A 13,782-nucleotide genomic window follows, 5' to 3' on the forward strand; every position below is an offset into this window, starting at 1 on the left:
AGGGTTTTTGTTCTTGTTTTTTATTTGACTTATTACATTTTAAACTTTAATGTTGAAAAGAAGTGGTGATGGCAGATATTTCTCCATATCTCAGGGGGGAAGGCATTTAATGTATACCTGCTAACTATGATGTTAACTATAGGTTTTCTGTGAGAGTTCTTTATCATATCGAGAAAGCTTCTATTGAAGGTTGCTGAGACTTTTTGTCAAGAATGGATTTTGAATTTTGTCAGATGCTTACTCTGTATATTTCTGATCATATTTTTTTTTCATGTTTAGTCTGTTGATACAGTAAAATACAGTGATTATATACTGAATGTTGAACCAACCTTACATTACTGTAATGAATCTCCACTTGCTCATGATGTATTATCCATTTTATATATTCATGGATTTCATTTACTAATATTTTGTGAATATTCAGACTGGCCTACACAAGTTGTGAAGTGTTTTCTTTCTTTTCTGAAGGATTTTGTGTGGGATTACTATTATTGTGTCCTCAGATGTTTGACAGCCTTCACCAGTAAATCCATGAAGATCTTTCTATTCCTTTTCTTTTGCTCAATTATTTATGAGGTTTTTTTCCTCCCTTCCTCTACTCCCTTTCTGACAATCAGACTTTGAAGTTCTCAAGATAATAAGATTACAGCTTTCTACTTGAGTTCTAGCCTCCCCAGGACAAATGGGCAAGAGACAACGTAAGTGAAAAGCCATATAAAGGTACATTTTACCTTGTGTACTTCTCTTTGAGTTTCCAATCCTCTCCCATCATTTTATTCTGCTTTCACTCTTCACTGTCTCCAAATAGTGTTTTTTATATTTATATATTATTGAGAGTTTACAATTATCTGGGAAAAGCTTAGTCCATTATAAACTACTCCCTTTTTGAAAGTTGAACCAATTTGTATCATAAAAATCCTCCTAAAGCTTACCTATCATCAGGAGTAGCTTGTTTCACGAAGTAGTGAGCTAACTGAATCTGAAATATCCAAACCTATCACATGGTTATTTAGACATAGAGTACACAGTACATAGTGCTAATAAAAATGAGTTTCAGATCAGATGAAACTGGACTGGAGGTACTTATCACTTCAAATTGTGTCTGAAGGTCTGAATATTTCATTCTTACAATCAGCAAAATACTTAAGTTCTCGTCAGAGAATGTAACCTTGACCTCACTGCCACTAAAAGTTATTTTAGAAGTTGTATTTATGTATTTTTTTTAAATGGTACACAGTCCACACATACCTTCATGGGTCATTTGAAAGTACACCAGGGACAGTATAGTGTTGAGTACAGGTTATGGGATTTCATTACCCAGGTTTGAACATGAACTCTACTGCTTTCTGCCTAGGTAATCTGGGGCAAAGTACTTAAACTCCCTGTACTTCAGTTCTCTAATTTATAAAGTAAGGATGAGAATAATAATCCTCAGAATTGTTATACTCAATGTGTAATACATGGTAAATGCTGGGAAAGTCTCTGGCACATAGAAATGATTAAAAATGTCGCCTATTATAACCAGAGACCTCAGCTCCTGAACCCAATTATGTTCTTGTTTCATAGATGTGGTTTCCATTATGGTATTGCTATGCAGTAAGGCTCACTAAAGAAAGTCTTATAAACTTCTTATGAGTGGGTAGTGATATTATCTCCATTTTATAGATGAAGAAACAGATGCTTAGAGAGGTTTGTCGTTTGTCCAGGGCTGTTTTATCAGTAATAAGCCCTCATACCCAAACCTGCATACCCAGACCTGTTAACCACTCGGCTCTGTTTTATTTGGCCTGATCAACCTCAAGCATGAGCGAGCATAGACTGGCTTGTTATGCAACTACAAGTAATAGTTATACTCCATTTTTGTGGTTCACATTTATGTCCTTATGACTTTGGGGGATGTGCTTAGCTCTTATGCTCAGCTTTTTTTAATGGGATTTAATGGGGTTTCAGTGAGCTAATGTTAGCATAAACTCACTTTGACAGGTAGAAAATAAAATTATTATTACTTTTATCACTATCATTACTGCTCCTGATAATTAATAACTGCGGTGATTGTGATACTAGTAGAATCATATGGCTGGAAAGCCTCATGAAAGGACATTTAATTTATCTCTTCCATTCAGATGGGATTTATCTAACTTCTCCCAGTCTTCCCCATCTCCTGTCTTAAGCATTCATGATGTCAGATGACCTACTGCTCCGGTTTTCCCAGGAGTTATGAGTTTCTCTAGTTGGGATTTTCATTGCTAAACCTTGGAACAAGTTGGTGACCCTATAAATGAACCCTAACCTATCCTGAAGAGTTTTTGCCTTCTTCCTTTGCTCTATCTACTGGGTGGTGACAACTGGTTACCATTTTTAAAAATAACAACCCTTGGGGTGACCTGGGTGGCTCAGTTGGTTAAGTGTCTGACTCTTGATTTTGGCTCAGGTCATGATCTCAGGGTTGTGAGATCAAGCCCTGCATTGGGCTCTGTGCTGGGCATGGAGATTGCTTAAGATTCTCTCCCCCTCTCCCTCTGCCCTTCCACTGCTTTTTCTATCTCAAAAAAGAAAAAAAAATAAATGAAAGGTGGTAGTTTTATTACTATTTTATTATCTGAACACTGTTGCCATATCATTTTCCTCCCTCTTTCCCCATTTGGCCAACCAACAGGTTTTTACAGAGGACTTATTTCACCTGGTATATTGTACTCATTTCTGAGTGATGTAAATGATACAGGGTGCTACTCTACTGCCCTGCAGGAGGCAAATAAGTTGGTTCCAGTTTCTTTTACCTTTGCCCATAGGCCTTGTTTCCTACCTCTTTAATTATATGTATTGATTTGCTTTGAATATTGTGCAAATTGACCATGCCTCTTGTAATTGGTGGAAACCAGAAATATGCACAATACTTAACTTTTAGGTGCTATTCCATTCTGGATAGAATAAGATCTCATAGGAGCCATGAGGACCCTACTTCTATTTTCATATTCATGTGTCATCTCTGCTTTGAAGTCATCTTAAATCATCACCACACCATAGCAGATTCTGGTTTGTCTAGAAGCTCTTGATGTCACTGCCAGTGGAGCTAATCTAATAATTTTTCATCACAAGGAGCAGGATTGCCCATCGACTACTCTGCTTTGTATTAATCTCAGTGGTTTGAAATACAAAAATTATACTTGACCTGGTGTTTACAAATCATTTTCACAATAAAAATGAACTGCATATTTTTCATAATTCTAACCATCAACTAACTTTCTCCAAATGCCATCTGCCTTTTATTAAATTGCATTTGGACTACTTTCTCTAGAAAAAAAAAATTCTTCCCTTGCCAATTACCCTACTACACATATTAGTGGAGGAATTCAAGCCCATGTCATAGTGACCTTATTTCTTGACTTGAATCTTTTCACATTTAAACAGAGAAAATATTTCCTTAAAACAGGTGTTTAGAAATATCTGGGGAACTCTAATAGCTTACAAAGAAATGAGTTCACTTTGTGCCTCTTTCTTAGGCCCTGGAAATACTTAACCATTTAGCATTTTGTTTTTGAAAAACAGTATCATTTATGGTCTAGACACCACAGACAGCTGTTCAAATTTAATTTAAATGGGCCCTGTTTCTGCCATATTTTTTTTAGCACATCTAGCTAAATCTCTGAATAATCTTGGCTTGAGTCATTAAACAGGAATTAGAAACTCCAATTGTTGATTTTCTTTTAAGGTACATACCAATGAGAAATTTTCTACAAATTTTGATTATTAGTTTTAAGCCAATAACTTTCAATTGTTCTTTCTATGGCAGCTAGTCAGCATGCCAGTATTTAGGGAAAATTACTAATAAATGTGTTAAATGAAGTTTATTTTTTAAAGGTATTAATTAATTAATTAATTTATGATAGTCACACAGAGAGAGAGAGAGAGAGGGGCAGAGACATAGGCAGAGGGAGAAGCAGGCTCCATGCACCGGGAGCCTGACGTGGGATTCGATCCCGGGTCTCTAGGATCGCGCCCGGGGCCAAAGGCAGGCGCCAAACCGCTGCGCCATCCAGGGATCCCTAAATGGAAGTATATCTTGAAATATAATCTCTTTTAAAAATAAAGATTTGGATTTCTCTCCTCTCTGTTGACCACATTGTATATTGCCACATCAGAAAGTATAGCTGCTTTCATGTTTGAGGAAACTAGATCATTTGAACTATGAACACATATAAACACATTGTTTTTTATTCTGTTCTCATTCATGCATATTTGTGTAAGTTTCATTAGGCTCGTCAATATTATTAAAGTCTAGAAGTTTTATGGGATCCCTGGGTGGCGCAGCGGTTTGGCGCCTGCCTTTGGCCCAGGGCGCGATCCTGGAGACCCGGGATCGAATCCCACATCGGGCTCCCGGTGCATGGAGCCTGCTTCTCCCTCTGCCTGTGTCTCTGCCTCTCTCTCTCTGTGTGTGTGTGTGTGTGTGACTATCATAAATAAATAAAAATTTAAAAAAAAAGTCTAGAAGTTTTTCCTAACTGTGGGTCACTAGTTAATTCATCAAAGGTATAGTAAAAATTTGGATGTATTGCTTTAGCATATAACCATGAATGTTTGAATGATATTACATTTCAGAACTATTTTTAGATTAATTTATATTTGCCTCCAAAGCATTGGGAACTGTAACATTATACATGTATTTTATATATTTGGGTCAAGGCTTAAAACTGCCACCTTTTTCCTTAGTATAAGAGATGAGAGGCAATGCATTGCTTTGCAATGCTAGCACATGTTTTGTTTTGAAATAGTTGTTTTTACCAGGAATGAGGTGTTTTGTATCTTCTATGCATTGACGGGGAAATTCTCTACCTCTGATGTCACTAGATTTTTCCCCCTCATGGTTTTTGCTCCTCATTGTGGGGAGCCAAGTAATTAATTCTAACCATTGTGATCAGTTTCATGCATTTGCAGTAATACTCCCCTTTTTATTTTGAAATGTCAAAACTTACAGTGAAATTTACCCTTTTCATTGTATAGTTCTGAGTTTTGATAGATGCATACAGTAATATAACCACCACCACAGTAAAAATATAGAACAGTTCTAATACCCTACCATTTATTTTAAAGGTGTAATCTGAAAGAAGTTTAGCACCTCATACATTCAGTTCAGGTATACTTGGGCTGACTGGGTCAGGTGAGTAAACAAGGAAAAACCCAAAGGATTAATCTATCCATTTTCTTACTATAATAATCATGTGGTTATAATGATGTTATGTAATGATGGTTACAAATCACTATGTTAAGCACTTATAAGCATACTGCATTCAACCTTTTTGATAATCCAAGAGCTATCACCTATTTTTCTGTGTGTGATACAGAATACAGGGAGATTGCATAACATTCCCTCTCCAATGTGGCCAGAAGGTGGTGGAGGTGGTGTTGCCACCTATCTGATTATTAAATGTATGTTCTCAAGCCAGGATGTTATCTTCCTGACTTTCACAGTATCAGTGGCATTTAAAGGACCTGATCTTTCTTTGTTGTTTCTGATCTATTGTCATGAACAATTGATAACATACTGAATTACACTGAAATTAATACTAATTCATTGATTCAAACTCTATTTATTGGATGCTTACAATATAGTAAGCACTGAGTATATAGCAATGAATAAAAGACAAAATCTCTGCCCATTTAGAACTTTATTCTAGACAATAAACATATGGTATGTATATGAAATATATACTGCTATGGAGAAAGAAAGATGGAGAAGAAATATTGAAGAGATGTGTCCAATTTTATCATGTTGGTCACCAAAAAGCTTACATCAGAGTAAATACTCAGAGGAAGAGGGGCATCTTAAACTATTTGGATATCTGGGGGCAAGAAAGTTTCATATAGTGGGATTGACGAGTGTAAAGGCCCTGAGTCATGTTTGTGTTTGACTTGCCTAGAGAACAGAATGTGGGAGAGAAGGAGTCTTATCACAATTGCTCTAGCTCTTCTGAAAATTGATTAAAAGGGGGCAGCATAGGAGCAGGCCTATGAAGGCTTTGCAATTGTTGAGAGATGATGGTGGCTCAGATAAGGTGTTGGTGGAGGGGGTGGTGAGAAGTGTCAGGATTTGGGATATATTTTGAAAGTAGAATCCTTCTGCTAATGGATTGGATATGCAACAAATCTAGAAATTAATGATGAATCCAAGGGTTTGCGTCTAAGTAAAAAATTCAACAATTGTGTTAGTTTGAATTCTAGGAAAAAAGCAGTTTGTATTTTAGAAGCAGCTAAAAGGAATGAAAATTTTGATATTCTATTTTATTGGCATGGTTTTAAAATATTTAAAATCTTAATATTCAGGGCAGCCTGGGTGGCTCAGCAATTTAGCACCGCCTTCAGTCCAGGGCATGATCCTGGAGACCCAGGATCAAGTCCCATGTCAGGCTCCCTACATGGAGCCTGCTTCTCCCTCTGCCTATGTCTCTGCCTCTTTCTCTCTGTGTGTCTCTCATGAATAAATAAAATCTTAAAAAATAAAATCTTAATCTTCATAACTAGTGCTAATCTATAATAAATACATCATTTGATATCACCTTTCTCTGTTATGGATAGACATATATAAAAAACTTCATGTAAGTAGATTGCAAGCTGAAAAACACTTTTTGGTGCTTGAAGATTTTACCTCCAGATTCTCTTAACACAATACATGTTTCTCCTGGTCAGGCCTGACTACTTATTCAGTGGTTTAATTTCTCAACTAAATGGAGTTTTTTTGTATCTGAAGCTATGAAAAGGTTTTTTGACCATAACCAAAGAAATGGACAATTTAGAGAGCTTCATTGTCCTAACAGATTAGGGCATATCTTACTTAATTTATAAGCACTCGGAAATGATAGTACATATGAATAACACTCTGGCTTTGAAATAAAATTTAATGGAATTGAGTTATCATTTAAAGTAATGAAATATTTTACATCTGGACTCTATCTCAACACATGCTTTAGAATTTCTGAAAGAGCATGCTCTTGACTTCGCTTATCACTGCAACTCCTTTACCAAGTTGCCCTGCGAATGCCAAAATCTTCCTAAAACATCATTCTCATTATTCCCTTCCCTTCCCTTAAGAACCAAGATTCAAGTCCAAACTTATTTTTTTGGCATTTATGATCATGAATTATTTGTTTCCTTCAAATTTTTATTTAAATTCTAGTTGGCTCATTATTTTTATTAATCTATTTTCTCTATCCCACTCTTTCTACTTTCTAATACTTCATCCACTCTAGTCAAGACAAGCTCACTCTAGTTGGCCTCATACATACATGCACCATGGCTTTTGCCTTGCTCAGTGTTCTCTCTCATGGCCTATGCACTCTAAGCTATTCAAATAATGTGTGCTTTTTTTTTATTCAGTCAACAGTTATTTATCAAATACTCGTCAGGTGCAGGGAGCAACATGAGCTTCTATATGATGTGTGTGTCTTTTGGCAAGTTTTGTTTCTGGAACCATTCTCATTATGTGTCCTCCACCCCATAGCAATTCTCTCAGTAATGCCACCTCCCCTTCAGGCTGAATGATACTGTGCTCAGGGAACTGCAACTATGGTACCTATGAAATTTATTATGATCTTTTACAGCCACCTACACTTGTGAATGTAAAGCCAGGTCTTTTTAAGCTAGCTCTAATAACAATAACAATTTAGTAACAAGCACATTTCAAACACAAATTATGTACGAAGTTCTATTCTAATCACTTTACGTATATTAACCTGGTGAATGCTCATGACATAATATATTAGCCCAAATACAGTGATGAAGCATTGAAAAGCTATTATAAAGTTATAACCTCCAAACTTGGTTAGTATAGTTCACTGGGGGCAATCTACTTGCTTAACCCATTGTTGGATGCCATGGGGACTGACTCGTTTATAAGCATTATTGCTATAGTGATCTTAGCTCTCTTCTGTGTGTCATCCAGAAGTTTCATCAGCAGGCCTTCAGTATCTCACCTCTATCAGATAAAACCCTTAAAAGACCAGCAATGGGGATCCTGGGTGGTTCAGTGGATTAGCCCCTGCCTTCAGCCCAGGGCGTGATCCTGGAGTCCCAGGATTGAGTCCCACGTCGGGCTCCCTGCATGGAGCCTGCTTCTCCCTCTGCCTGTGTCTCTGCCTCTCTCTCTCTGTCTCTCCCCGTGTCTCTCATGAATGAATAAATAAAATCTTAAAAAAAAAAAAAAAAAAAAAGACCAGCAATGGAATAAGCCTAGTGGCAAACCTCTAGAGACTTCTCTTCAGTTGCAATGAGGGAATCACTTAAGCCTTGTGGAATTAATATTTTAGCTTGTGAAGATTTTCTAAGTGCTCTGTATTAGGCTTCTCTAGAGAAATATGTTTCTATACACACACACACATATATACTTGTGCATATACATGTATATACATATACATATATATGGAGATTTATTATAGGAGTTGGCTTATGAGGTTATTAATGCTGAGTAGGCCCTCAGTCTTGCTATCTGCAAGCTGGAAAACCAGGAAAGATCATCGTATAATTCAGTTCAAATCTGAAGGCCCTGGAACTAGAGGCTTGCCCAAGGTTGTGAGAAGTTGGATGTCCCAATTTAGGCAGAGTGCAAATTCTCCCTTCCTCTGCCTTTTTGTTTTATTCAGGCTCTCTGGGGCTGGGGTGGGGGCTGGGTAGGATCATGTGCACCTGCATTGGTGAAAGTGATCTTCTTCACTCAGGCTGGTGATTGAAATGCTACTCTCTTCCAGAAACACCTTCACAGACACATCCAGAAATGGTTTACTACCTATCTGACTACCCCCTATTCTGGTCAAGTTGACACATGGAATTCACCATCACTAGTCCATCCCTTGTCAGGTTGGCACTCATACCCACCTCCTTAAGCCGCACTTAATCTCTAAGAAAAGACATTAAGGTGGTCATAGTTCCACCTAACATAATACAACTATCCTGTGCACAACCCAAAACACACTAATTCCTTCCTTAGGAGAGGAAGTAAGGTCCCTGAGTGAAATTTACTCCTTTCCTAAACTTTTGCAGGGTCCAATTTTAATTTCTAGAGACCCCCTTTTCAGAGTCATTCACCAGACTCTGATCTTTCTGTACCCTTCCAACTCCCTGTGACTCCTGTTGTTCCTTTTCACAGTTCTATGATCACAATTGCACATTCTTATCACATAGAACCATATTTCTTCTGGACATAGATTAAGGCAGGATTCAGGATGGTGGGAGAGATACCAATAATATTAAGACACTGCAGGACACCAGTCAGGTTCTTAGTGGTAAGCAACGAGACACTTATTAAGGATCTTGGTTAGCTCATAAAGTCACTGGAAGGGCTGCAAAACCATCCATGAGGAGGTGGCTGCTCTCACTCCTCTAATCACCAGACGTGACAGTTTGCAGTACAGCTGCTTCGGCATCAGGAATTTGCTACTATAGGCATTGCCAGGGAGAGAGAATGTGAACTCCCCAGACCTTTGCTCTCCTGTGTCCCAGTTCCGGAATCTAAGTCTGGTGCTTTGATTGGCAGAGTCAAGGTTACATACTTCACCCTGGGGGCAAAGGAGGAGGAGGCTGGGGAAATAAGTATCCAACATATTCAGCTCCTTGTGATCTTGGATCTCAGCCAAGACTGAAGAAACGGGGCATTCTTTCCCCAAACATATAAAAGAGTTGGGATTCATCTATTTTACGTGACAGATGTCCACTACAGACAGTAAAAAGACAGAAAAAAAGAAATCCCAGCTACAACATCTCCTTTGTTTGGGATCATCTATGTAAGTGAAAGCAGTCAGCCCATAAACCTTGATACCCTCTGCAGTTATCACTGAGCTTGAGCACCACCCATGGTATTCAAATGTAGAATGTGAAATGTGGAAAATCTGTTACCTGTCTGAAGTTACACATTTGGGGGATTGCAGAATCAAGACTCTGCACTCAAGTCTCTGTTAAAAAAATCTGTGATTTTTCCAGTGTACTCTTCTGAGAGATGCTTTCATATATAGACAGATACATATGTGGATATTGGCACTGTTAACCTAACAGTTTTGAACATCTACAAAGCACTAATAATTTCATTTAAATCATTTAATTTTGCCAACCTTTACAGATTGGCTCATTTTATAGGATTTTTAAAAAATATATTTATTTATTCATGAGAGACACAGAGGCAGAGACATAGGCCGAGGGAGAAGCAGGCTCCATGCAGGAAGCCTGATGTGGGACTCGATCCCTGAACCAAAGGCAGATGCTCAACCACTGAGCTACCCAGGTGTCCCTCATTTTATAGGATTATGAGAAAACTGAGAGTCAGTGGTAAATCACTCATGGGCACACTAAGTAAGTGAAAGATGCAGCATATACTTTTATGCTTCTGTGCTTTTTAAAATTAATACTTTTACAACTTTTTCCATCTGATCAGTTATATCTTGAAGTGTTATTTCATCCTAAAAGGAATGTGTCAAAATTCTAAAATTTTAAATTTTTTTCCAAACATTTTAACATGTGGTTGTACATGAAATTTGAAAACTATTTTAGAAGATAATCTCTACTCTTATTTAAAAGTATAAGTTTATTATTTGATACATATATTTAATTGCAAAAAGAATAAATGCATGGAATAAAAAACCAAATATATAGAGTAGAGAGTGAAAATTCCTGCTCTCTGGAAAGATAATGACAAAATCATTCTGGGTTCAAATAATCTGGGGATTATTTGATTTATTTAATTATATGTTTATAAAGGCCCTATTTCTCTATATGTAAACTTTAGGCATTACATCCCTTCATAAAATAGGGAGAATTTGGCTATTTTCTCCCACCTTTTCCTCTTCACTATGTTTTTGTTATATTTGCTCCAAATTAGATTTCCTTTATAACTTAGCATAATAACCTTTGAAACTTCTACTTCTCAGTCCTTTAACTTCAATTTGCTCATTCTCTTACATTTTACCCAGATTTTCCAGATCTTTATGTCTCATAGCTGTATCTTTTTACATTGCTAATGTTTACAAATGCTCCATTTTCCTCTTACTTATTTAATAGGTCTTAAGTAATCCTTACTCCCAAGGTGGAGCTTGAACTCATGGCCAAGATCAAAAGTCACACACTCCTCTGACTGAGCCAGCCAGGCACCCTGCTCTGTATTATTTAGTGTTCTGTGCCTGGATAGTAGGTTTATTTTTAAAATTGAAAAACAATAAATGTTTGCTATTGTTGTTCAGACTATAAAGAAAGGAACAAATTGTTACAGAACTTGTACCACTCAAAGGTCAATGTTAAATGGCTTCTCTCCTACTTCACTAAATGCTCTAAATCATTTCACAGTTAAGTTTGCCTTGGAGATAGAGCATGATTTTCTTGTTTTAGCTGGTTTCCTTTCTTTCCCCTCTTGTGGAGCCTCTGAATTTTTTTTTTCTGTGCTAAGAAACAACTCTTTCACCTCTTTACTACTTCTACATATTAATTATTTCAATGAATTGACTTTCCTTCTGAAGACCCACCTCTTGGTTGTAACTGACTTGCTGTGAGGGAGAAAGCAACAAGATGGAGCTTCTCCCCACCCTAAATATCAACCTGAGAGGAATTTTACCCCTGGGGATGACCTCCACACTAGCATTCCCCTGGGGATGATACAATTTCTGTAGTAAACTCACCTCTGTTTTAGTGCCAGCGCAAACACTCCTGCTCTCAGGTTCCTGCACGCATGGAGAGGAGGTGAGCACAGAGGTGAGCTGGCCCAGCTGTTTCTAGACTCCTCTGTTAGTAGCACATTGATTACGGCCTCCCATTCTTGCTTTCTAAATTGGCCCCACCTGCACTGACAAGAGGAAAGATTCTCACATCTGCTTGGTCTTTTTCTGGACTTTAGCTTCTACTCTGGCTAACTAGAAATAAGATTCCCATATGTTATCTCTTTTCTGGTAATTTGTGATTTCTCTGGTATGCCAATGAGATTTCCGCCCTCTTTCAGTACTGTGATGAATATATTCCCTTTTATACATCTTTACTAACATTTCCCTGGGATTTTGAGAAAATAGTTAACTTATCTAGCAGGTTTGTTATCTTGAACCAAAAAAATCCTCTACTTCTGTTTTTTTGTTTTGTTTTGTTTTGTTTTGTTTTTTTAATTAAGGCACACTCTTTGAGACTTAAAGAAAAAGTTATAGTAAGTATGCTTTGAATATGGATTCAGGAATGGGCATAAGTATTTTACAAAGGGTTTCAAATATTATTTAGCCAAAATGTAAACCTAAAGGGATAATTTCAATAACTTGAATGTTTGCTCAACTCAACTACCTCATTCTTCAAAGATTCCAGGTATATGTAGCATCGTTGAATTTTATGATGATTTATTTTGTCTTAGAATTTGGAAGGTATTTTGTCTTTCTGGATTTTAATTGTCATGTCTGCGTAATCATCTGTCTTTCTTGGATCCCTGGGGTGGATTTATTTATATGTATCCTGCTTGGGATTAAATATGATCTTGAAATCTTATGATTCATGTCTTTTCATAAATCCTGAAAGATTCTATTTCTGTCTCATTATTGCCTGACATTCTTTTTTCTTTTTTATTTATTTATTTATTCATTCATTCATGGGAGACACACACACAGAGGCAGAGACACAGGCAGAGGGAGAAGCAGGCTCCCTGCAGGGAGCTGGATGTGGGACTTGATCCTGGGTCTCCAGGATCAAGCCCTGGGCTGAAGGTGGCGCTAAACCGCTGAACCACCCGGGCTGCCCCTTTCTTGTTTTGAAAATAACATAAGACATATTTTGGATTTTCTCATTCTGTCTCTGGGTCTCCTACTTTTCATCTACTGTCTGTGCAAGAAGAGTAATTTCTTAAGCTATATCTATCACCACTAATGTTCTCTTAAGCTGGGTCACATCTATGTTAAACCCATTCATTTGGTTTTACCTTTCAACAGAGTTGGTGTTTTTTTTTTTGTTTGTTTGTTTGTTTCTGCAACTTCCATTTGGTTCTTTTACACCATTATACACCATTACTCTGTCTAAGTCTGTCATTTTTAATGTTTTTGAGTCTCTCTATTATGTGTTTAATCAACTTCAACATACTCCTTTCCTAGTGTATATCAGAGTTCTATTTGGATTTTATGAGAGTGATATTCCTGGTAATGCTGCTGGGTTTGCTGTTTCTTGTTCACATGAATTGTTCTGCATTCTGTAATTGTGGATTGTGACTTCATAATAAGCAGGGCTTCATCTGTGAGAATCCCTGTCTGAAGGCCTGTCCTTCTAGAAGAGTTTTGAGTTTGCTTTCACCAGGCATCTCAAGTTTATTACTGACTTTGTGTTAATAATTTTTTATGTTAATTTCTCATTCTAGGATTCCCAAACACCATGAATATTATAATTTCAAATCCCACACCCATGGGAGTTATTACCCCATAATGAGGAATTCTCAGGGGAGATTATTTTTCTAATCCAGAGTCTGGATGGAGATAGCCATGGTTTCTTGTGGTCTTCTTGTGTTATTGGGTGGATTATTATTTTCTAGCTGCGAGAAGGATCATAGTCTTTTGGGTGTCCTGAGGTTATGAGGTTCTTACAAATTCTTGCTCCTTGTAAGCCCAGGCCGTACTTTCTGTCGGCAAAGTAGGCATTAGAATTCAGACTCTAAAAAATGGAGATGAACATGAGGGTAGTTTCAGTTTGAAAAGTTACCACTTTGGTTTTCAACTCTTTCTCCAGGCTTTTGGGTATGTCAAAGCTCCACCTGTTTCCTTACAAATTTGCCTTGTGTTTTTAAGGATGCAGGTAGTT

The 13,782-nt window shown here is 37.3% G+C and overlaps 1 long non-coding RNA gene across 1 annotated transcript in view; it reads left to right on the top strand.

Moving 5' to 3' along the window:
• Positions 1–13,782, top strand: part of LOC112656107 (uncharacterized) — an 85,344-nt gene that overhangs the window by 23,174 nt on the left and 48,388 nt on the right. Inside the window, exon 3 of the long non-coding RNA XR_007404906.1 lies at positions 618–698. This is a non-coding gene — a long non-coding RNA (uncharacterized LOC112656107). The remainder of the gene's footprint in view (positions 1–617; positions 699–13,782) is intronic.

Source organism: Canis lupus, chromosome 22 (assembly GCF_003254725.2).
Source record: "Canis lupus dingo isolate Sandy chromosome 22, ASM325472v2, whole genome shotgun sequence".
Lineage (NCBI taxonomy): Eukaryota > Metazoa > Chordata > Mammalia > Carnivora > Canidae > Canis > Canis lupus.